Consider the following 26,051-nt stretch of genomic DNA (forward strand, 5'->3'; position numbering starts at 1 on the left):
CTCAGCTCTAATGTAAGAGAAAAATATTGAGGATTTAGTTTGGGAGGCCAGTTAATAGCCCCCGGTAGTGTTCAGCGACAGTCGGGGTCAAGCCGTAAACACTTCGGCCAATGTTATGAACGGCCCATCATTTAACATAGTCATCAGATCGCTGACCAGTTTACGCTTATTGTGACAGTCAATTTTCCATGTGAGCTCGAAGCACAATCGCAGTGGTTATCCCTTTGCACGCCTAGCTGAACAAAAGGAACGTAGGAAGCAAGTGCCGGAGCCGGGAAACCCAACTATTGACCGAAGACACAATTCGAAACCGATGCATATATAGCAATATCTGAGAATGTTTTTGCTGAATCCCTAAAGGTGTCCGGCGTTGCACTGCGAGACTAATGCTGGAAAAGCAAAAATAGTTTAAAAGTGCCAAAAAGCTTGGAAAACCAAGAAACGTCAGTAAAAACATGATGTCCGAACAAGATCAAGTGTTCGGTGCCAATCCGAAAATCGGTCTTAGAAAAAAGAAGTGCTTCTATCGTGCTTTAACATGATACATCTTATCTCAAGACTTCGAGCAGGTCAGCCTACGGCTTCAACCTCCCATCCCGAGGGCGGAGTACTTCTCATCAGGCCAGTTTAGCAAACTAAACTCTAGCGGCTTTGAGAGAGAAATTAGGCTCCCCGGCTAGTGACCGCACACTCATGTCGAAAAAAGGAGTGATAAATAATAATAATAAAACTTTGCAATGACTAAGAAGAAAAACACTTTTTATAAAACGGCTCAAATAAACTTAAGAGCCCCCAAGTGACTTGGGTAGAAGAATGATTGCATGTACCGAAGTACTTATATCATATCTATGTTCAACCGAACTTTAAACGCGTCTTAACCGAGCGTCGGCTTCTCCATCTTCAGTCAAGGACCGAAAAGTGTTATGTACTTCATCGGTCGAGAATATCGACGGTGTTTCCAATAACCAGGCAATCAGGACATAAGGCTGTAACAGACAAAGCGCGCTCAGGGAACTTATGCTATATTACTGCGAAGAGTAAGAAGCATCTTCGAAGAAAATAGTACCCCCACCGATACCTTTCTTCGCTGCTCATTGTTATTATGAGACTTTTGCAATAGATTTTTTGTACTCATGAGTTCCGTTGTGTGCTGACCATCATTGAAAACTATAAGAGCGCTAGCTTTCGGCTTCACCCAGTCTGAGGTCCGGCTCGGGAGACCCGATCGTGACAATCATAGAGGTGCTCCCTTTACTCCCTAGCCGAACAATCAGGAACGTAGGGGTAAACACAGGAGCGAGGCAACCCAACATGCAAATCGCTTAAGTCAATATGGTGCATATTGTGGCGTAATACACGAACAAGGAATGAAGCCATACAAGTATAATCATATGCAACAGGAAAAGCTTCGTGAAGGAAGCCCCCAAATGAATTGGGTATTTGAATTTATGCGTCACAAATAAAGTTTGGACAAGGAAATTGTTTACAAGCAACTTTTTTCCAAAAAAGTATAACGCTTGGTCGAACCGAACACAAGTTAGAAATTAAAACTTTGAGCATGAAATCGACTTAGCTGGTTAATGTGTTCGGTATTGATGAAGCGGTCCGAGCTTGATGCGGGGCAAGGTTCCATCCCCCAAGCTGGTCCCGAGGTGGCGGAGCAGAGAGCTCGACATGCCGAAGTGGTGACATAGCACAGTCAATGCAGACTGGCAGAGTGACGCCGAAGTCCCCAGATCATTTTCCTGTGCACAAAAAATAGTGCAAACCGGAGATAATAGTAATAATGATAATTAAAAAATAATCATTGCATAATAAATAATTGGTGCAAAGTGAGTAATAGAAGAAATATGGCCTGGCGCCGAAGTCAATGTCGACGCAGGGCGACGGCGTGATGCAGTAAAGGCGTGGCAAAGCCTGAATTCGCAGGTCGGTCCGAGCTCCGGATGCGGCGTTCGCCGGACTATGTATGGAAACTGATCGAACCACCACGCGACCGTCGTTAATGCGGCCACCATTTGATAGACCTGTGTACATATGATGGACAAAGCAGAGTAATAATTCCTTGGGAAAAATGAACCCAAACGAGCAAAAAGTACTGGGATTAATTGCACCTGGTTTATTTGTTGTAGCAATCCGAAGGAAGGTGATTCCCAAAATTGGGACTCGCTCCGCACACCCATTGCCTGATGGGCGATAAAACGGCGGCATGGCAATGCTGGTAAAGGTTGACTCGCCGAGGCAAAGCCCTCGGCCCAGCTAACGTGACAGAGCTGGTCGGCTAGTGATGCCGAAGTGTCCGGAGTAGGTTGATGAAGAGATGGCGAAGCCCCCGGTCCAGCCGAGATGTTGAAGCCTCGATGTCAGCCGATGAGTCGAAGTAGGACGGCGTGATGGACACCGGCTTGAAGAAGCAATAGTGCGGCCCTGTCGATGTAGGTCGTGACGTGGTCGATGCCGGCTTAATGAAGCAACCGTGCGGCGGTGCCGGTATGCCCGCTCCGTGTAATCCGTGGGGCGGCGATGTTGGTAATTATTTATCCTTCGCGTTGCCGGACTCTTGTTCGGCTTGCCGAGATGATGATCCGAAGAAGTTGAGCTCGGCTCAACAAATTGACGCCGTGTCTAGCGCAGGTCGGCAGCCGTGGAGTAATATTGCCAGACTGGTTTGACACCAGCATGATGTTAGAGATCATGTTCAAAAGATCTTAAAGTTAGTGGGATGTTTTCGGGAACAAAACACAATACCCCATACAAAACTTCCTTTAAAAGGAATGTCCAAAATCCCGTTTATAGAAAAGATGAACTCGGGTCGGATTCGTTTTCGCGCAGAAAACATATCCGAAAAGTGATGCACTAATCGGAAGGTTCCCGGAGTTTGGACGGTCGGATCGAGCTGAAATTTTGAGAGGTGGTAGATACAGGAATTTCCACAGCCGATCAACGGTTGGATCTTTCAAAGGACGTCTGAGCTAGAAGCTGGACACCACGCCCTAAACTCATCCAAAATCCCATCAAGATTTGACAGGGCTCTGGTATATCGTGGATTGCCAGAGATTCCTCCATCGGAACTCGACGAAATTTTCCAGGGTTGTTATAGACTCAATTCCACACAATTCCACCAAAGCGATCGTCAAAGCGATACTCGAGGAGGTGGTGGCGACATATACGAGTTTGTTGTCCGAAAAAACAGCACGATCGCTTGAGGGCAATGTTGACGTTGAGTCCCCGAGCTCCATGGATGATTCCTCCATGATCTTGATAGAGATCGGAGTTGATATTTGACCGAGGAGCAAAACGCAGCCATAGTGCAGGCCCAAGTGGACGCCCATTTTGGACCAAAACCGGCACCGCCGCCAAGGGAGAAAGTGCCCGAGGAAAAAGATTGGCCACTTCATTCGTATGGCTAGACCTCCAGCTCCCAACCCTGTTGACTCGGACTATGAGCACCAAATCAGGAAGGCACATCGAGCATGACTACAGAAGGAGTCGAGCCCGAGCTCGAGCCAAGCAGCTGGCAAAAATGCGGGAAAAACGTTCCCCGACAGAGAGAACAGGCAGCGCAGTCGACCCCCCGCTTGTTGTGCCAACAACACATGAGAGTACTGCCACCGTATATATATGTGGGCAAACCGTTCCCCAGATGGGAAATCTGGTAATAATCGAGGGGCACATAATGCAGGCTGAAATGCTCAATGTCACTGTTGGACAACTCCTCGAGATCGAGCCAATGTCTTCGCTTAGATAGGAGGAAATAAAACGGAAATATGTCCGCGGCCAACCTTTGGTCGAGCCCGAGAAAGTCAAGAACCTCTCAATGAGAATTTATGAATTGCATGATTGGTACATGAAAATTACCAAGAGTTCCAATCGAGAGTCCCTCATGGTGAAGGTCAAGGAAGAGCACTTCCATAAGCTAGCTCTGTCCATTGAGTATTCAGAACTATTTCAGTTATTCAATCAAGATGCACTCGACAAATCTCTCGTCAGTTGCTATTGTCTATAAGTGATTTCTTTCTGCAATTTAAGTCTCAAGCTAGATTTAGTGCTCATTGATCGATCATTACCTGTAATTATCCTCACTATATTCTTTTTTGTGGTATTATGCAGGATGAAGATGTATGAAATGAAAAAAGATGGACGCTATGGCAGTGGGTTCATTGACCCAAATACCATTAATGAAAAGACATGGATATATGAATATTATAAACAAGATGTAGAGGATAAAATGCTAGAGTTCTTGAAGCGTCTCAATAGCAATGAAGATATACTACTTCCTTACAACTTCCGGTGAGTCACACTGTCTTGTACTACAAATTCTGTTTTTTCTTACTAGCTAGCCAGATGTTAATAATTAAGTGTATAGGGTTTAGGTTAGTTGATTAGTCTTATGCACATGCCCGCTTAATTAAGACATGCAAACATATGCGCATGCAATTACCACTGGATCTTGTTAGACATTAAAGTTGAAGAAGGAAAAGTTGAATTACTGGACTCACTACTTAAAAAAGAAAGTGACTACACCATATTGAAGCGGATAGTCGACAGGTAATTTCAATCACTATTAACTATATCTCGGCCTATTTAGTTCATCATTTCCTGATATCAACTATTTAATAACCCCTTTATTAATTTTCTTTGCCGGCGGGCAGGGCTTGGGCAAAGTTCATCAAGGTGACTCTAGGCAAATGGCAAAAAAGCAGTTTTGGTTTCTACCCAAGGTAAGTAATTAAGTAGTACTAGCTAGCTTACCATCTCTTTAATTATTGTTTCAATACCATTAATTAATTATCATGCTTGATTAATTATTATCTGATTAAATTCCATTCTCGTAAAGGCCCTGAAGCAGGCGCCGGGGACTGATCTATGTGCATACTACGTTTGCAAGAACATTCGCATGATTGTGTCCGAAAAGAGCAAATCTGACAGATAGGAATGGGTATGTTTGCCAGAACACTATTTACAATTTTTACATCATTATCGATATCTAGTCACACAACTAATACACATGTATATTGATCTCCTTCTTAACATTTCAAAGAGGTGCGGGAGAAGCTCCTAGCAACGGAGCGCATACGCGCACTTCAAGAGGAAATAGCGGGATTTTTGCTCGACCAGGTCATAGATCCCAAAGGAGAATACTATTACCTGCTGCCGCCCCCATGAACCACTCCCAATTGTCATCGTGCTCCGAAGGCACCAAGGCAACATGTAGGAGAAATTGTCTATATATATATACATGTGTATGTGTGAATAATGGTGGTTGTGAGACATTCGATGATATATATATATATATATATATATATATATATATATATATGATCGGTTCTACGAGAAGTTCTATTTATATATATGCATAACCAATACAATATGTAGTATTGTAAAATACCAGCAAACAAAAAAGAATTAAATGGAAAACACAAAATTAAAGGAAAAATAAAAAATAAAACCAAACCCCCGCAAATATTTTAGTACCGGTTGGTAACACCAACCGGTACTAAAGGGCTCCCCGCCCTCGACGCTGGCTCATGCCACGTGGTGACCCTTATAAGTGAAGATCATGAGCATAATATTTCTGTCTCTCAAATTAATAGTGAAGAAAGAGATAATTTCTTGAAAAATACTAAAGCACACCATGCTCAAAAATATATAAGTGAAGCACTAGAGCAATTCCATAGAAAAGAGCTTCGTTGATGGGATGTGAATGCCGCTTACTTAGCCTCCCTGGCAACTATTTGAGGACTCTATTTTATTTAAAAACTTTAAGATCTAAGTATTTTATTAAAACAAAAAGCAAAATGAAAATAAAATGACATTCTAAGAATAGCACAACTCATGTGAAGAAGCAAAAACTTAGGCTCAACCGATACTAACTGATAATTGTTGAAGAGGAAAGGTGGGATGCCTATCGGGGCATCCAAAAGATTAGATGCTTGAGACATCTTGAAATATTATCTTGGGGTGCCTTAGGAATCCCCAAGCTTGAGCTTTTGTGTCTCCTTAATTCTTCTCATATCACGATTTTCCTAAATCTCAAAAGCTTCATCCACACAAAACTCAACAAGAACTCGTGAGATAAGTTAGTATAAAACAATGCAAAAAACCTTATCATTCTCTACTGTAGAAAATCACTAAAATTATTATTCAACATTGCACACTAAATTCCTCTACATATTTAATACTCCTATCATCAAATAGAATCATTAAACAAGCAAACATATGCAAACATAACAGCAATCTGCCAAAACAGTACAGCCTGTAAAAAATGCAAGAGTATCAATACTTTCCTAACTCCAAAAGTTATTAAAAATTTCCACACTGTAGAAAATTTATCAGATCTCATTTTGCAAAAAGTTTCAATATTTTATCAAATTCTGACTTTTCTAGGGAATTTTTCAACAACGGTAAACTTTGTGTTTTCAAACAGCAACATGTATACTTGTAAAATAAGCATGACAAAGGCTATCATTGCCACTTTTATTAAAATAAAAGATGCAAAACATTATTATAAATAACATAAATCAAATCCTAACAAAATAAAATGACTCTCTAAGTAAAACTCATATCATGTGACGAATGAAGACATAGCTCCAAGTGAGGTTACCGATAATGTTGAAGATGAAAGAGGGGATGCCTTCCGGGGCATCCCCAAGATTAGTTGCTTAAATCTTCCTTGAATATTACCTTGGGGTGCCTTGGGCATATCCAAGCTTAGGGTCTTGTCACTCCTTATTCTCCTCATATCGACATCTCATCCAAACCATTTCATGAGATAGGTTAGTATGATAAAGAGCAAACCATTTCACTTTGGTATTATCAAAGACAACATTCATAATTGTTTCCACACAATGCCTACTGTAGCATATCATTTCCACAATTTATATTGAGCAATATAAGCCATAGAAACTAGAAAACAAGCAAAGTATGCATTGAAAACAAAATCTGTCAAAAACAGAACAGTCTGTAGTAATCTGGACTCCAACCATACTTTTGTTACTCCAAAATTCTCAAAAATTAGGAAAACCTGGGAAATTTGTATATTAATCTTCTGTGAAAAGAATCAGTATTTTATCACTCTTCTGTTACAAATAAATTATTTTCCTGAGCGCAAAATTTTATGTTTTTCAGCAAGATCAAATTAGTTATCACCATAGACCATCCCAAAGGCTTTACTTGGCACTTTATTGAAACAAAAGCTATAAAACATGATTAGTACAATAGCTTAATCATGTGAACTCACAAAAACAGAAGGTAAAAGTGTTGGGTTGTCTCCCAACAAGCGATTTTCTTTAATGCCTTTTAGCTAGGCATGATGAGTTCAATGATGCTCGCATAAAAGATACGGATTGAAACTTAACAAGAGCATCATGAATCACATGGCAAGGAAATTTAAGTCTAACCCACTTCCTATGCATAGGGATTTTGTGAGCGAACAACTTACGGGAACAAGAATCAACTAGCATAGGAAGGCAGAACAAGCAAAACTTCAAAACTTTCAACACATAGAGAGGAAACTTGATATTATTGCAATACCTACAAGCAAATGTTCCTCTCTCATAATAATTTAAGTAGCATCATGAATGAATTCAACAATATAACCATTACATAAAGCATTCTTTTCGAGACAAAAGCATAGAAAACTTATTACTCTCCACATAAGCAAATTTCTTCTCATCCATAGTAGTGGGAGCAAACTCAACAAAATAACTATCATGAGAGTGAAAATAAAAATCATGATGACACGTTTCATGGTTGTCATTATTCTTTATAGCATACATGTCATCACCATAATCATCATAGATATCAACTTTGCTATCATAGTCAATTGAAGCCTCATCCAAAATGGTGGATTCATCACTAAATAAAGTCATGACCTCTCCAAATCCACTTTCATCATTATAATCATCATAAATAGGAAGCATGCAATCATTATAACAAATTTTCACATCAAATATTGGGGGAATAAAAATACCATCTTCATCAAACATTGCATCCCCAATCTTATGGCTTTGCATATCATTAGCATCATGGATATTCAAAGATTTCATACCAACAATATTGCAATCATGCTCATCATTCAAAGATTTTTTGTCCAACATTTTATAGAATTCTTCCTCTATCAATTGAGCACAATTTTCCTTTCCATCATTTTCAGAAAGTGAATATAAATATGAATAATATGATGCAACCTCAATTCCATGTTTTTGTAGTTTTCTTTTATAAACCAAACTAGTGATAAAAAGAAACTAAAAGATTCGATTGCCAGATCTAAAGATATACCTTCAAGCACTCATCTCCCAGCAACGACGCCAGAAAAGAGCTTGATATCTACTACGCAACTTTATTCTTATAGACACGTGTTGGGCCTCCAAGCGCAGAGTTTTGTAGGATAGTAGAAATTTTCCCTCAAGTGGATGACCTAAGGTTTATCAATCTGTGAGAGGTGTAGGATGAAGACGGCCTCTCTCAAATGACCCTGCAACCAAACACAAGAAATCTCTTGTGTCCCCAACAGACCCGATACAACGGGAAATGGTGTAGGTGCACTAGTATGGCGAAGAGATGGTGATAAAAGTGTAATATGGATGGTAGAAATATATTTTTATAATCTGAATAAATAAAAACAGCAAGGTAGCAAATAGTAAATGGGCAAAAAAATGGTATTGCAATGCTTGAAAATGAGGCCTAGGGTCCGTACGTTCACTAGTGCAACCTCTCAACAATGCTAATATAATTGGATCATATAACCATCCCTCAAAGTGCAATGAAGAATCACTCCAAAGTTGCTATCTAGCAGAGAACATAAGACGGAATTGTTTGTCGGGTACTATACCACCTCAAAGCTATTCTTTCTGATCAATCTATCCTAGAGTTCGTACTAAAATAACATGAAGCTATTCTTTCCGATCGATCTAACCAAGAGTTCGTACTAAAATAACTCCAAAGCAAATTCAGATTCATAATATTCAATCCAACACAAAGAACCTCAAAGAGTGCCCCAAGATTTCTACCAGAGAAACAAACACAAGAACGTGCATCAACCCCTATGCATAGATTACCCCAATGTCACCTCGGGAATCCGCAAGTTGAATGTCAAAACATATATCATGTGAATCAATACGATACCCCATTGTCACCATGAGTGTTCATATGCAAGACATATATCAAGTGCTCTCAAATCCATAAAAGTATTCAATCCGATAACAACGAAATCTCAAAGGGAAAAATTCAATTCATCACAACAAGATAGAGAGGGGAAAACACCATATGATCCGGCTATATTAACAAAGCCCGCGATACATCAAGATCATGACATCTCAAGAACACGAGAGAGAGAGAGAGAGAGAGAGAGAGATTAAACAGATAGCTACTAGTACAAACCCTCAGCCCCGAGGGTGGACTACTCCCTCCTCATCGTGGTGGCCGCCGAGATGATGAAGATGGCCATCAGAGATGATTCCCCCCTCCGGCAGGATGCTGAAACGGGGTCTAGATTGGTTTTTGGTGGCTATAGAGCCTTGCGGCGGTGAAAAGGTTCACCCCGAGGGTTTCTGGAATTTTTGACAATTTATAGGGTAAAGAGGGGGTGCAGGAGGCCACCGAGGTGAGCACAACCCACCTAACGCGCCTGGCCCCCAGGCGCGCCCTGGTGGGTTGTGCCCCCCATGGGGCACCCCCAGGTGCTTCTCCGGCCCATCCTGGGTGTTCTGGTCCATAAAAAATCTCCAAAAAGTTTCGCGGTGTTTGGACTCCGTTTGATATTGATTTCTTGCAATGTAAAAAACAAGCAAAAAAAGCAACTGGCACTGGGCACTGGGTCAATAGGTTAGTCCCAAACAATGATACAAAGTTGCTACAAAATGATTGTAAACCATCCAAGAATGATGATTTAACGGCATGAATACTTCATGAATTATAGATACGTTGGAGACGTATCTGATAGCTATTCTGCACAACTCCAAATGAACTGAAAATTTACGGAGAATTGTTTTGGAATATATAAAAAATATCGGCGAAAGAAATATTAGGAGGGGGTCCACCAGGGAGCGACAAGCTCAAGGGGCACAACCTACCCCTAGGCATGCCCTATGAGCTTGTGGGCTCCCTGACAGGTCTCCGGTGCCCATCTTCTGCTAAATGAGGCTATTTGCACTAGAAATAAATAAAAATAAGACTTTTGGGACAAAGCACTGCCGTCTCAAGGTGGAACCGGGGCACGAGCACTTTTGCTCTCCGGTGGAGCCGATTCCGCCAGGGAAAATTCCCTCCGGGAGGGGGAAATCGAAGCCATCGACATCACCAACGATCCTCTCATCATCGGAGGACCAATCTTCATCAACCTCTTCACTATCTCCATCTCATCTCAAACCCTAGTTCAACTCTTGTATTCAATCTTTGTCCCAACACCTCAGATTGGTACCAGTGGGTTGCTGGTAGTGTTGATTACATCTGATAGTTGATGCTAGTTGGTTTATTTGGTATTTGATTGTATGTTTAGATCCTTGATGATATTAAATACCCCTCTGATCTTGAACATGAATATGATTTGTGAGTAGTTACTTTTGTTCTTGAGACATGGGAGAAGTCTTGTTATAAGTAATCATGTGAACTTGCTATTCGTTCGATATTTTGATGATATGTATGTTGATGCTTCCCTCTAGTGGATTCATGTGAGCGTTTACTACATGAAACTTAACCATACTTGGGTCCAAGGGAAGACATTGTGGATTAATAAGTAGATGATGGGTCGCTAGAGTGAAAGAAGCTTAAACCCTAGTTTATGTGTTATTTCTAAAGGGGCAGTTTAACGGATGGAAGGCCAAAAACACTTTTTTGGATTCAACTTAATGTTATATGCTCAAAGATTTTTAAATATCTCCTAAATAGCATCTATTAGTGCACTAGCATGTCGTGTTTTGACAACCACGTCATCCACATAAGCTTCGGCTGTTTTGTCAATTTGTGGTTATAGGCATGTCTGGATCATTCGCTAGTATGTAGCCCCTCCATTTTTAAGACGAAGGGCATTGTGTTGAAACAAAATGGCACATAGGGTGTTATGAAGGATGTGGCAGACTAGTCAGACTCTTTCATCTTTATTTGATGATACCCTGAATAGGCGTCTAGGAAAACAGAGCAAATCGTGTCTGATAGTAGCGTCAATTCGAGGTAATGGAAAAGGATCCTTTGGGCAAGCCTTATTAACGTCTTTGAAATCAACGCAGAGATGCCATGACTAGTCTTTTTTTGGTACCATTACTAGGTTTTCCAGCCATTCGGGGTGTTTAATTCACGGATAGATCTGGCTTCCAATAGCTTTGCCAATCCCTACCACATCGCTTGTCACTTAGTGAAAACCTAAGGAGTGCTTGCTTGATGGCTTCAACCCCTCGATGTATGAGTAGTTTGGCTTATCACACACAACATCCATTGTAATCATGTATCACACAAAGCATCCACGTGTGAGTAGTTCGGTAACGTATGGGTTGAGGTAAGAGCCTTGCAACCCTCTGTATTTGTTGTGGGGATCAATGGAAGGGCTCTGAATTGACGTCATGTATGTGTGAAATAAAATTGTTCCCTAGATATCTTTTGTCTTGTCTAGATTTTTTTATAAATATGCCCTAGAGGTAATAATGTTGTATTATTACATTTCCATGTTTATAAACAAGGATTTATATTCTATGCTATAACTGCTATGATCCAGGAATATGCGATTCAGTGAAAAACACACATGCACGTGTGGAATGATAAACGGTAAAATATGATTCATAGTCTTGCCTCTAAGGATTAGCTCAAGTGTTGTTTGTGATCATGTTCTCCAGATCTTAGGATATTGTCAAGTGTAAGGATAGTCCTAAAACAAGTTGAAGAATATGACGTTGGAAGAACGAGCATATTGAATTGACACAAGCTTGTTTGTTATACTTTGAGATACAATCGTCACAAGTCAATTTTTATAACAAAGAGAGTTAACATATGCTTTAGTTCCTTAGACCATGAGAGTATCATAGTCTTTTTTACCATTGGGTTGACTTTGGGGTTGCTCAAACGTCATTTGTAACACGGTGATCATAATGACAACTTACTGGTTCATCGGGAAGTTTGACAAGGGGCTAGACACAATTGTCACAAGTCAATTGTTATAACACAGAGAGTTAACATATGCTTTAGTTCCTTAGACCATGAGAGTATCATATTCTTTTTTACCATGTGGTTAACTTTGGGGTTGCTCAAACGTCATCCGTAACACGGTGATCATAACGACAACTTACTGGTTCATCGGAAAGTTTGACAAGGTGGGATTTGCTCCTCTGACGATGGAGAGATATTCTTAGGGCCCTCTTGGTGTGATGGCATCCATCATCGTCTGGCCAGACATAGGTGACTAGGTCACAGGGATGCCGGAACATGTCAACGAGAAAGAAGGACAAAACCGGTAACGTGGAGACCGACATAGTGAGCATGAGAATTACTCCAGAGGATACCAATATATCTCACCTCGGGTTTATTAAAGTACCGTGAAGCAAAGTGAATAGCACATGATAACCAAAGGTTCACTCGAATGTCATTCGTGTATTCATAGGGATTGATATGGATGTCCATGGTTCCTCTATTTATCATTGAATGAAAGGGGTTTTGTTCATATCTATGTTTTGTCAAACCTACAAGGTCACAAGATTAAGGGAATGATGATCTGTTGAGTGCTAGTGGAGCAAGAGTTATGAGAAAAATTTATGAAATACTTCCATTAATATTCGAAATAGAATTAATAGGAAAAACCATAGTAGCACTACTGCAGGATGCTGCTAACGCGACACTACGATCAGGGACCCTTCGAAAAACTGTGTGCGATGCCATAATCGCAAACGGTGCTGTATGAAAACCATCAGAAATGTGTAAAGTGTTTGCGATGATTGATGCATCAAACACGGTTCAGGTTTTAGTTACATGTGCGATGAAGGGCATACAGTTCAGTTCAATGAACTATTTGCAGTGAGGAGGAACAAAAGAAACGGGCAGCCATATGGAGGCATGTGCGATACACAGCATACAGTTCACTCGGATGAACTGTTTGTGATTAGGCAACACAAAAGAAATAGTCAGCCAGATCAAAGGTGTGTGCGATATATGGCATGCGGTTCACTCGCATGAACTGTTTGCGTTGAGACATGAGAACATAAATGGTTCAACTTAACAAGATGCTGTGATACGCGGCAAACAGGTCTATAATCAGAAATGTGTCTGAAGACCGATAAGAACACAGACGGTTGCTTCAAATAAGACGTATGTGTTGTGCGATGGGATTGCATACAGAACAACATATATATATACCCACTTATAAGGACATGCTTCCATAACTAAATTAAACATCCACTTACATAGGTGGCTACTACAACTATGGCATTTGCACACACCAAAGTAAACTGTTACATGCATAATTACATAGGTGGCTACTACACACATGACATTTCCACACACACCAATAAAGTAAACTATATATTACATGCATCATTAACTAGCGTAAACGATCATCTGATCATCATCTACTTCTTGTGACGCTTGCTCTTCTTGTGGCTCGATCCGAGCTCGTCGGTTTGGGTAACGAGGCACTTCCTCATGTCAACGATCCGCATGTGCATCTCGTAGCATGTGTACATGCTCTTGGTTGCGAACCTGAGGTGAGGTTCATCCAGTTGCCGCATCCATGCCTTGTGTCAGGATACGGGACTTGTTCTCTGGGCATCCTACTTCATCTTATCGTAGTAGGGGGCGATGATGGCCGAGGCGAGTTCGACCAGTGAGTCCTGCTTCGTGCTGCCCCAGACCTTGTAGTGGTCACGGATTTCCACAAGGTTCTTGCAGGCGAATCCTATAACACTGAGCGCTTTTACATCGTCTTTGGTATCCACCGTGTCGAACGTGTAGTCGGTGATGTTGATAAACCTATTGAAACGGTCGCAAGGCTTTGTGGCCATGTAGTAGTGGTAGATGAGGACATGATGGTGCATGCACAACTAGGCAACGACAACCTTCTGATCTATGTCGGGACGATCAGCGGTGTACTAGAGGTCGATGCCGACCACCTTGTACTTGTCTCCAGCAAGCAACTGCTCAACACTGTTGATGTAGTCGTCCATTGATAATCCCCAAGTGCAGGGAACCATCATAGCAATTTCCAAAGGTGGAAGTGATATGTATGGAGTGTCGAACCCACAAGGAACTAAAGGTAAGATCAATATTCTCTCGAGCCCTATCTGCCACTGATACAACTGTACGTACACCAAACATTTTCTTCCAACTAGAAACGAGAAATAGAACTACATTGTGGGTATGAAGAGGATAACTTTGCATGATATCCGAGAGATAAAATAGAAAAGTAAGGGCTATTATCATAAAGTTAGAATATATTACTAAATATTATAAATAGCGAGTGTGGAATAATGGTGGATCGGTGTGCGGAATTGTCCTAGGGAATTGTTAACAAGACCGATAATCGTCATTGCAATTTCATATGAGGGAGAGGCATAAGCTAACATACTTTCTCTTCTTGGATCATGCACTTATGATTGGAACTCTAGCAAGCATCCGCAACTACCAAAGATCATTAAGGTAAAACCCAACCATAGATTTAAAGCATCAAGTCCCCTTTATCCCATAACGCAACAACCCCCTTACTCGGGTTTATGCTTCTGTCACTCAAACAACCCACTATAAGCAAATCATGAACGTAGTGCAACACCCTACAGCAGGAATCCCTCACGCTTGCACGACATGGAGGGCACAGTAGGACAACACCAAAATAAAACATACAACTCGTACCAATCTAGATCATCAATCAACCCATAGATAAAGGAAATCTACTCAAAACATCATAGGATGGCAACACATCATTGGATCATAATATGTGGCATAAAGCACCATGTTCAAGTAGGGATTACAGCGGGGTGCGGGAGAGTGGACCGCGTAAAAGAGATGAGGATGGTGATATTGATGAAGATGATCACCGCGGTGATGATTCCCCTCCCGATGGCATTCCGGTGCCACCAGAGAGAGGAGGAGAGGTTCTCCCCCTTGTGCTTCCTCCTCCATGGCCTCCCCCTGGATGGGGAGAGGTTCTCCCTCTGGTCCTTAGTCTTCATGGTGATGATGGCCCCTCCGGGATCCTCCCCCATATCCTCCGGTGATGATGGCCCCCTCCGGCAGGGTGCCAGAGAGGGCCTAGATTGATTTCTCGTGGCTACAGAGGCTTGTGGTGGCGGAACTTCCGATTTAGGTTAATTTTCAGAGGTTTCTGTATTTATAGGAGAAGCTGGCGTTGATTTCATGTCAGGGGGCCCTCGGGGAGTCCACGAGGTAGGGGGCGCGCCCCAGGGGGGTGGGCGCGCCCCCCACCCTCATGCCCCCCCGTGACTCCACTCCAGTAGATTTTCATTCCAGTATTTTTCATATTTTCTAGAAAAAATCTCTATTGATTTTCATCGCATTCCGAGAACTTTTATTTCTGCACAAAAACAACAACACGGTAGTTTTGCTAAAAACAACGTCAGTCCAGGTTAGTTCTAATCAAATCATACCAAAATCATATAAAAATATTGTAAACATGGCATGTATACTTCATAAATTATAGATACGTTGGAGACGTATCAGCATCCCCAAGCTTAATTCCTGCTCGTCCTCGACTAGGTAAATGATAAAAGAAATAATTTATGTAGTGTGAATGCTAGCAAGTGCACAAGTTTGATCAATGAGAGTTCCACTCACTTTTTCTAGCATCATTATATGTCATATCAGTAGCTCATCTTCATAAAACTTTTCATGATCAAGTAACAAGCTATTCACATGATAAAGTATAGATCATAAACTTTCTTGAAACTAACAAACTATATTCTCAGTCATCAAACAATTGCAATTCATCTTATTGTTAGGAAGGGTCTATGTCAGAGCTTTGACTTAGCAAACTCCACATACTCAACTATCATTTAATCTTTCACAATTGCTAACACTCATGTGATATTTATGGGTTCAAAGTTTAAATTGGGCATAGAGAAAGATAGGGGCTTATACATTCGCCTCCCAACCTTTTACCTCAAGGGTAATGTCAAAAATAATAGTTCATGATAACTTACATCCAATTGGATATATATATATATATCGGGACCTTTCCAACACAATGTGCTTGACAAAGGATAAAATGTAAAAATGAAAGGTGAAGATCATCATGACTCTTGAATGAGGGTAGAAGAAAAAAGTAAAAGATAGGCCCTTCACAGAGGGAAGCAGAGGTTGTCATGCGCTTTTATGGTTGGATGCACAAAATCTTAATGCAAAAGAACGTCACTTTATATTGCCACTTGTGATATGGACCTTTATTATGCAGTCCATCACTTTTATTTCTTCGACATCACAAGATAGTATAAAGCTTATTTTCTCCACACTAATAAATCATACATATTTAGAGAGCAATTTTTATTGCATGCACCGATGACAACTTACTTGAATGATCTTACTCAATCCATAGGTAGGTATGATGGACTCTCATGGAAAAACTTGTTTGAGGAATGTTTGGAAGCACAAGTAGTATCTCTACTTGGTGCAAAGAATTTGTCTATCATGAGGGGGAAAAGCAAGCTCAATATGTTGGATGATCCAAGACAATATACTTTATTTCAGATATAAGAAAACATAACCCATTACGTTGTCTTCGTTGTCCGACATCAACCTTTTACCATGTCATATTTTAATGAGTGCTCACAATTACAAAATATGTCCAAGATAGTATATTTATATGTGTAATCTCTCTTCCTTCAATATTCTTTCATGAATTGTTCAAGTGACCAATTCTACGTTTGCTAACTTTCAATAAGTTTACTACCTATACTTATTCCGTGTGAAGTCATTATTCCCCATGGTATAAGAATATGAAACATATATAAATTCAGATTTATGATATTCAATTCATTCAACCATTTACTCATAGGATATATGTGAAGCACGTGAGTAAATGGCAAACTACTCCAAAAAGTTATAAGTGAAGAATACTGAGTAGTCAAATAATTAAATAGACATGGGAGGATTCTTTTTCATTTAAGATTTCAAATCCAATGATTTTATTCAAACAGAAAGTAAAATTTAAAATATGCTCAAAGCAAAACTGTCGGTGTACTAGAATAGGGGTACCCTAGTACCCCGAACTTGTGCACGGGCAGTCGCAGCACCCCGCGGCAAGGCTTGCCGGGAGAACGCCAAGATCCTCCATGGTTCCCTTGGAGCCATTCAAGAACAAAGTATTTAAGCTCAGGAGACAAGGCCCTAGCAAGAGGAGCTTGCCGGGAAGGCCAACCAAGGCACTCCAAGGAACTTGCCGCGACGCGCCACGCACTCCGGCAAGGCAACAAGGCCCCGGCAAGAGGAGCTTGCCGGGAAGGCCAACCAAGGCACTCCAAGGAACTTGCCGCGACGCGCCACGCGCTCCGGCAAGGCAACAAGGCCCCGGCAAGAGGAGCTTGCCAGGAAGACCAACCAAGGTACCTCGACGCCCGGTGAGCGACAAGCTTCCGGACCCAACAAGATAGCAGCAGCGGCAAGGCACTTGTCGCGGCAGGCGGCCACTCTGTGCCCACGCTCCAGCACATCCACCAACGTGTCACTCTGGGGGCCTCTCCAGGCGCGCGTGGCGGGAGGCTGTGCAGCCAGCGGTGCGCAGTGGCATGCGAAGCTGACAAGATCGCCATCATGGCGAACGATGGCGCCCCTAACGGTCCTTTTCTGCACTGTTTGGGCGACGCAGACGGGCATTTAATACCCTTGTCCCCTGCCGTCAGGGTTAGGTAGGGTGCACTGTACAAGTAACTGTACCAACCACCTCACTTTTTACATTTGTACCCTTCTCTGCGTTGCCACCTGTCGGTGACCCCTTTAGCGTATAAAAGGAGGCCCATGCACAACGTAGAGGGGGTTCGGTTCGATTCATTCATACGCCAGAAAACACTTAGCTCTCGCGAGCAAGAGCACAAGATAATACAACCAGACAAGCAGCAGTAGGAGTGTTATCTCTCCGGAGAGCTCCGAAGCTGGGTAAACTGCTCGTGTTCTTCGCCTCGATCTGCTCTTCGTGCGATCTCCGCCCCCCGCCGAACCGAAAGGGGCCCGGTCCGGCGGCCCCATAGGTATTCGTGGATCAGTTTCCCCGACATCTTTGGTGCGCCAGGTAGGGGGAACGTCGAGATTGTGTGAACCTGATCCGGCGTTCACACGAGCTAGATCTTCATTCCCTTCATCAACATGCCACCGAAGAAGAAGACTTCGGCGGCAGCCACTCCGTCCACGTCACTTGCGCCACCGTTGGAGCAAACGGGTGGTGGAATGGATGCCGGCGGAAGAATGGACGTCGACGAGGAAGCTCATGATGCTGCCAGGTCCAAGAACAAGGCTGCACAAACCTCGGCGACTGTACATGTTCCACGCCACTCTCAGGAGGCGCAAGACCAACAGCGTCATGGCGCTTGCAGTGCCATACGCATGATAGGCCAAGACCAAGCTGGTGGATCTCGGGGCGCTCAAGACCAACATGCACGCCAGCGTGCTGGCATGAGCGGGGCACGGTCGCCTGGACGGGATACTGCTCCTTCTAACATAGTTAGAAGTCCGAGCACGTCCCGCTCCTCGCGCCGTCCGCCACTGCCACCCACCACTCCAGTAGAAGCTTTGGCGCGAGCTCAACTTCTCCTAGATTACCCTCCGACGTTGGACAAGATCGACGAATGGATCCAGAGTCTCATCGGCTACGCCAACGGCGACACTCCACGGCGGCCGAGCGCGTCGCCGCCGCGGTAGGGTTGCCGGGCGCGAGCCGGTGGCGACGAAATGGGTGGAGGTGCAACTACCATGCAATCACCACCCCGAAGGCCAAGATCGCCGACTCGCCGGAACCATCTCGACAGCGACTCCACCGCATCTTCGGATCCACGAGCTCGTCGCGATCAGCGCCAAGTTCTTCATGATCGACAACAAGAAGATGCTCGGACTCGCATCGAGCGCCAAAGAGAAGCGCGACGTCAATCCGACAAGCGCGCTGGGCCCTCTGTTGACATGCATGCGCCAGGGGAACCAGGCGATCTGCCGTACGCGGTAGGTTGCCCTGCGTTCACTCGTGAGCTGCGGCAAGTCCAGTGGCCCAGCACGAAGAACTTCAAGCCAGACATGCTGGAGAAGTACGACGGCAAGACGCATCCGTCAGAGTTCCTCAGCATTTACACCATTGCGGTGCAGGCTACTGGGGGACGGGATGACAAGATCCTTGCCAACTACTTCCCGCTGGTACTCAAGCCCAACGTCAGGTCCTGGCTCATGCACTTGCCAGACAACTCCATATCCTCTTGGGCTGATCTGTGCCATCAGTTTGTCGGTGCCTTCACAGGGGACACAAGCCTCATGGCCAGGAGAGTGATCTTCATTTGCTCGCCCAGAAGGAAGGAGAGCCCCTGCGCAAGTACATTAAGAGATTAAGCAGTGTGCAGCACAACATCCCAGACGTCCACCCTGCCGCGGTGATCAGCGCGTTCCATCAGAACGTGCGAAACCGCAGGATGCGGGAGGAAATGGCGATGTGCAAGATCAGGGACGTTAGTGAGTTATATGCACCGGCCGACAAGTGTGCACGTGCTGAGGAAGGGAGGAGACTCCCCGGAGAGAATGTAGGAGCGGGAGGATCTGACAGTGAAGATGCTGCCCCGGCAAGGAAAAACCGGCGGCGGAACAACAGAAGAAGGAAAGACAAAGAAGTGCTAGTTGTTGAGTAGTCCGGCAACGGTGGTGGCGCCAAGGAAGCCAAAGCTGGTGACTCCGGCAAGGAGGTTGCCGCGGAGGTGGCGGTCACCAACAAGCAGGACGGCACCAACAAGCAGTATTGCAAGATCCACCGCACCAAGGGCCATGATCTCCAGAACTGTAAGAAAGTCGAGCAGCTTGTTGAGCAACAGAAAGCTGAATACGAGCGGCGCGACAAGGAGAAGGCCCAGGAAGGTGCTGGGGGATCCGGCAAGAAACGTCCCGGCCGAGGAGGGCGCCGCGGCAAGGCCAAGCAGCGGCAAGGAGACAGACCTCCTCGCGGCCGCGACAAGGATGAAGATGACGACGACAATGAAGACATGGATGATGAGGAGACTGATGAGCAGGAGTTCCAGAAAGCCACAGAGGTCCTGTGCGTTGACGGTGGTGCTTCTCTGCACACCTCGCACCGCCAGCTCAAGCAGTGGGTGCGGGAAGTTAATGCAGCACAACCACCCGTCGAGTCACGCAAGCCTCTGAAATGGTCCAGCACGCCTATCATCTTTGATATTGAGGACCACCCCGATCGCATAACTGCGGTCGGGTGCTTGCCGATGTTGGTTTCACCAACAATCCGCAACCTCAAGGTCACTAAGATGCTAGTTGACGGCGGAGTCGGCTTGAACCTGATCTCCTCCGCGGTGCTCCAGAAACTCCAGATCCCTGACAGCGAGCTCGAGGAGACCGGTACATTTCAAGGAATCAACCCGGGAAGGAGCAAGCCGAAGGGAAAGATCACGTTGCCGGTAACATTTGGCAGCGAGCTGAACTTCAGGACTGAGAGGGTCACGTTTGATGTTGCTGACTTTCCATTACCTTACAATGGAATCCTTGGCCGTCCGGCACTCGCCAAGTTCATGGCAGCCTCTCACTATGCGTACAACGTACTAAAAATGCCAGGCCCGATAAGTGTCATCTCTGTCCCTGGCGACAAGAAGGATGCTCTTATCTGTGCTGACAAGATCTACCGGGAAGCAGCAGCCGCAGCAGAACACAAGACACTTGCCGCTGAAGCTCCCGGGGGGAAGAAGAAGATCAAGTCCGGCAAGAGCTCTGATGCCCACTCCGGCAAGCGCACCTCTTTGGAGTGCTGCGCTACCGTCGAGGACGCACCATCGAGCTCCACCGGCAAGTGTAAGAAGGCAATGGCAGCTCCACCTGAGACCAAGAAGGTGTCCGCCAAGGAGGACGGCGCTGGTGGTACCTTCACCATCCGCGCCACTCTTGATCCCAAATAGGAAAGCGCGCTTGTTGCTTTCCTGCGGGCGAATGTCGACGTGTTTGCGTGGCAACCGTCTGATATCCCCGGTGTTCCCAAGAAAGTAATTGAGCAGCACCTTGCCGTTTGTCCTCATGCACGGCCCGTCAAGCAGAAAGTCAGGAAACAGGCAGTGGAGCGCCAAGAATTCATCGCAGAAGAAATCAAGAAGTTGGAAGCAGCAGGCCTTGTCAGAGGAGTGCTCCATCCCACATGGTTGGCTAATCCTGTTGTCGTGCGCAAGGCTAATGGGAAATGGAGGCTTTGTATTGACTTCACTGATGTTAATAAAGCTTGTCCCAAAGACCCATTTCCCTTGCCGCGCATTGACCAGATTGTTGACTCCACAGCCGGATGTGATTTGCTTTCATTTCTTGATGCATACTCAGGATACCATCAGATCTTCATGGCAGAAGAAGATGAAGAGAAAACCGCATTTATCACCCCGTGTGGCACGTACTGCTTCGTACGGATGCCTTTCGGTTTGAAGAATGCTGGTTCAACATTTGCAAGGGTAGTCCACCACGCTTTTGAGCCGCAGATGCACAGAAATGTGGAAGCCTACATGGATGACATAGTGGTCAAAAGCAAGAACAGGGCGACCCTGATTCAAGATTTAGACGAGACATTTGCAAATCTGCGCAGGATCAACCTCAAGCTTAACCCCGAGAAGTGCGTGTTTGGAGTCCCATCCGGCAAGCTTCTCGGGTTCTTCGTGTCTCAGCGGGGAATTGAAGCCAATCCCGACAAGATCAAGGCCATTGAGCAGATCGAAGCACCAAAGCGCGTCAAGGATGTACGAAGGCTTGCCGGTTGCGTGGCTGCTCTCAGCAGGTTTATCTCTAGATCTGCTGAGCGCGCCCTGCCATTTTTCAAACCGGCAAGTGTAAGAAGGCAATGGCAGCTCCACCTGAGACCAAGAAGGTGTCCGCCAAGGAGGACGGCGCTGGTGGTACCTTCACCATCAGCGCCACTCTTGATCCCAAATAGGAAAGCGCGCTCATTGCTTTCCTGCGGGCGAATGTCGACGTGTTTGCATGGCAACCGTCTGATATCCCTGGTGTTCCCAGGAAAGTAATTGAGCACCACCTTGCCGTTTGTCCTCATGCGCGGCCCGTCAAGCAGAAAGTCAGGAAACAGGCAGTGGAGCGCCAAGAATTCATCGCAGAAGAAATCAAGAAGTTGGAAGCAGCAGGCCTTGTCAGAGGAGTGCTCCATCCCACATGGTTGGCCAATCCTGTTGTCGTGCGCAAGGCTAATGGGAAATGGAGGCTTTGTATTGACTTCACTGATGTTAATAAAGCTTGTCCCAAAGACCCATTTCCCTTGCCGCGCATTGACCAGATTGTTGACTCCACAGCCGGATGTGATTTGCTTTCATTTCTTGATGCATACTCAGGATACCATCAGATCTTCATGGCAGAAGAAGATGAAGAGAAAACCGCATTTATCACCCCGTGTGGCACGTACTGCTTTGTACGGATGCCTTTTGGTTTGAAGAATGTTGGTTCAACATTTGCAAGGGTAGTCCACCACGCTTTTGAGCCGCAGATGCACAGAAATGTGGAAGCCTACATGGATGACATAGTGGTCAAAAGCAAGAACAGGGCGACCCTGATTCAAGATTTAGACGAGACATTTGCAAATCTGCACATGATCAACCTCAAGCTTAACCCCGAGAAGTGCGTGTTTGGAGTCCCATCCGGCAAGCTTCTCGGGTTCTTCGTGTCTCAGCGGGGAATTGAAGCCAATCCCGACAAGATCAAGGCCATTGAGCAGATCGAAGCACCAAAGCGCGTCAAGGATGTACGAAGGCTTGCCGGTTGCGTGGCTGCTCTCAGCAGGTTTATCTCTAGATCTGCTGAGCGCGCCCTGCCATTTTTCAAAATTTTGAAAAAGGCAGGTCCAATGAAATGGACTCCGGAGGCGGAGGCTGCGCTGCAGGACTTGAAGAGATACCTGTCCTCCACTCCAATACTTATCGCACCTAAGCCGCAAGAGAAGTTGCTGCTGTATATAGCGGCAACCAATCAAGTGGTTAGTGCTGCGTCAGTGGCAGAAAGGGAGGCAGATGATGAGCCAGCAACCACGGCAGATGCATCCAGCGACAAGCAGGGAGCTTCGCCGACAAGCTCTGGTCCCGACAAAGATGGATCTGCGCAGGAGCATGATAAGATGCAGAATAGAATGGTGCAGCGTCCAGTTTACTTTGTCAGTTCCCTTCTACAGGGGGCTAGATCAAGGTACTCTGGTGTGCAGAAGTTGCTTTTCGGCCTCCTCATGGCCTCGAGAAAGCTGCGCCATTACTTCCAAGCACATGAGATCACAGTCGTCACTCGCTTTCCGCTGAAGAGGATACTGCAAAATCCAGAAGCAACAGGCAGGATTGTCGAGTGGGCGCTGGAACTGTCAAGCTTTGGCCTCAAGTTTGAGAGCACTTCAACTATGCAAAGCAGGGCATTGGCAGAGTTCATAGCAGAATGGACGCCAACACCAGATGAAGAAATTCCAAAGACGAGCATCCCCGTCAAAGAGGCAAGCAGAGAGTGGCTGATGTACTTTGATGGTGCTTTCTCGCTGCAAGGCGCCGGTGCGGGCGTGCTGCTTGTCGCGCCCACCGGAGAGCACCTCAAGTACATAGTCCAGATGCACTTTCCCAAGGAGCAAGCAACCAACAATACTGCAGAGTATGAAGGATTGCTTGCCGGTCTCAAAATCGCAGCAGACCATGGGATCAAGAAGCTCATTGTCAGGGGTGACTCACAGCTTGTCGTCCGCCAAGTGAACAAGAACTACCAGAGTCCGTTGATGGAAGCATATGTTGATGAAGTGAGGAAGCTAGAAGAGCACTTTGACGGCCTACAGATGGAGCATATCCCAAGAGCTCAGAATGACATTGCTGATGGCCTGTCAAAGTGCGCCGCACTAAAGTTACCTGTGGAACCAGGGATCTTTGTGCTCAAGTTGACTCAACCATCCGTAACACCATCAATTGGACAAAGCAAGAAGAGGAAGTTGATTTCTGGTGACTACTTTCCGGCAGAGCTCCCCGAAGCCGCCGCCAAGAAAGTCCCCAAGTTCAACACCAAGGTTGCTGAGGGGCAGTCTGCTCCGGCAAGCCTTATGGTTTGTTCCTCTGAAGCAGACGCTCTCGACAAGTTCTGCTCCGGCAAGCTTGCCGGGGAACATCAAGCTCCGGCAGGGCCTCAAGCCCTTGCCGTGGAAGCGGATGTTCTCGCAGCAGCAGATGTGCCTTTAGTCCTTGTTGTCGAGCCACAAGCTCCAGCATGGGCACAGCAGATTGTCCATTTCCTTCAGACAGGAGCACTTCCCGAAGAGCAAGAAGAAGCGGAAAAAGTAGCCCGGCAGTCAAGTATGTACCAGTTTGTCGATAGCATACCGTACAGAAGAAGACTCAACGGTGTGAAATTGAAGTGTATTTGCCGGGAAGATGGACAAAAGCTGTTGGCAGAGATACATGGAGGCATATGTGGCCACCACATTGGCGCAAGAGCACTTGCCGGCAAAGCTTTCCGGCAAGGTTTCTTTTGGCCGACAGCCCTCCAGGATGCAACTGCACAAGTAACCAAGTGTGAAGCGTGTCAGTTCCACTCCAAACAGATAAACCAGCCAGCTCAAGCTCTCCAGACGATCCCTTTATCCTGGCCATTTTTGGTCTGGGGGCTCGATATCCTCGGCCCTTTCCCCCGAGCTGTCGGGGGCTTTGAGTACTTGTACGTCGCAATCGACAAGTTCACAAAGTGGCCGGAAGTGCAGCCAGTGAGGAAGGTGACAGCACAGTCAGCCGTCAAGTTCTTCAGGTCAATTGTTTGCCGTTTCGGGATCCCTAACAGGATCATCACCAACAACGGCACACAATTCACGAGCCGCACCTTCATGCAGTACGTCCAAGACCTTGGTGCCAAGGTCTGCTTCGCTTCTGTTGCTCATCCGAGAAGCAACAGTCAAGCAGAGAGGGCAAATGCTGAAGTGCTGCGCGGGCTCAAGACCAGAACTTTCGACAGGCTGCGCAAGTGCGGAAGAAACTGGATCGAGGAGCTGCCGGTGGTTCTTTGGTCGATCAGAACGATGCCAAATCGAGCCACTGGCCAGACACCTTTCGCTCTAGTCTATGGAGCAGAGGCAGTTCTCCCCACGGAACTCGTATACGGATCGCCTCGAGTGCTCGCTTATGATGAGCTTGAGCAAGAACAGCTGCGACAAGACGACGCGCTACTCCTTGAGGAAGATCGTCTTTAGGCTGCTGTACGAGTTGCTCGATACCAGCAAGCTTTGCGCTGCTACCATATCCGCAAAGTTAAGGCCAGAGGCTTCGAGGAAGGTGACCTTGTTCTTCGGCGCGTTCAGTCCGCCAAGAATTCCAACAAGTTGACGCCAAAGTGGGAAGGCCCTTATCGGGTGAAACGAGTCACAAGGCCCGGCGATGTCCGCCTTGAGACCGAAGATGGCATTCCGGTGAGCAACTCCTGGAACATAGAACATCTTCGTAAGTTTTACCCGTAGGGCACGGTTGCCGGAACCCCGTTCCGGCAACCACCTTTTGTACAAGTCTTGCCGCTGTTGCATGTAATCCTTTGTACAAAGCCGGGCGCAGATCCCGTGCATAAGTAAAACCCCATATGCTCTGCACAACTTGTCCATTTCATGCATTAGTTTCTTTCTTGCATGTGTTATCTGACACTTTGTGCAGCACCTACACCCGATAAGCAATAACGAGCCGAAGGGCTCCATATTATTATTTTCTCTTCTTTCTTCTTTTTCAACAAAGGAAAAGAAGGTTCCCTCGCACACAAGTTTGCCGGGGGGGAAGGAGAAGATTGTGGTATGGACCAGGCATCGTTCAAGCAAAGTTTTGCCTTGCCGGGAAGCAAACGATAGAAAAGCTAAGTTGCCAAAGTTTGAGCAATCAATTTTTAAATTTTTTGAGTTATCTTCCTCGGAC

This window comes from Triticum dicoccoides, chromosome 6A, assembly GCF_002162155.2.
Source record: "Triticum dicoccoides isolate Atlit2015 ecotype Zavitan chromosome 6A, WEW_v2.0, whole genome shotgun sequence".
NCBI classification, from domain to species: Eukaryota; Viridiplantae; Streptophyta; class Magnoliopsida; order Poales; family Poaceae; genus Triticum; species Triticum dicoccoides.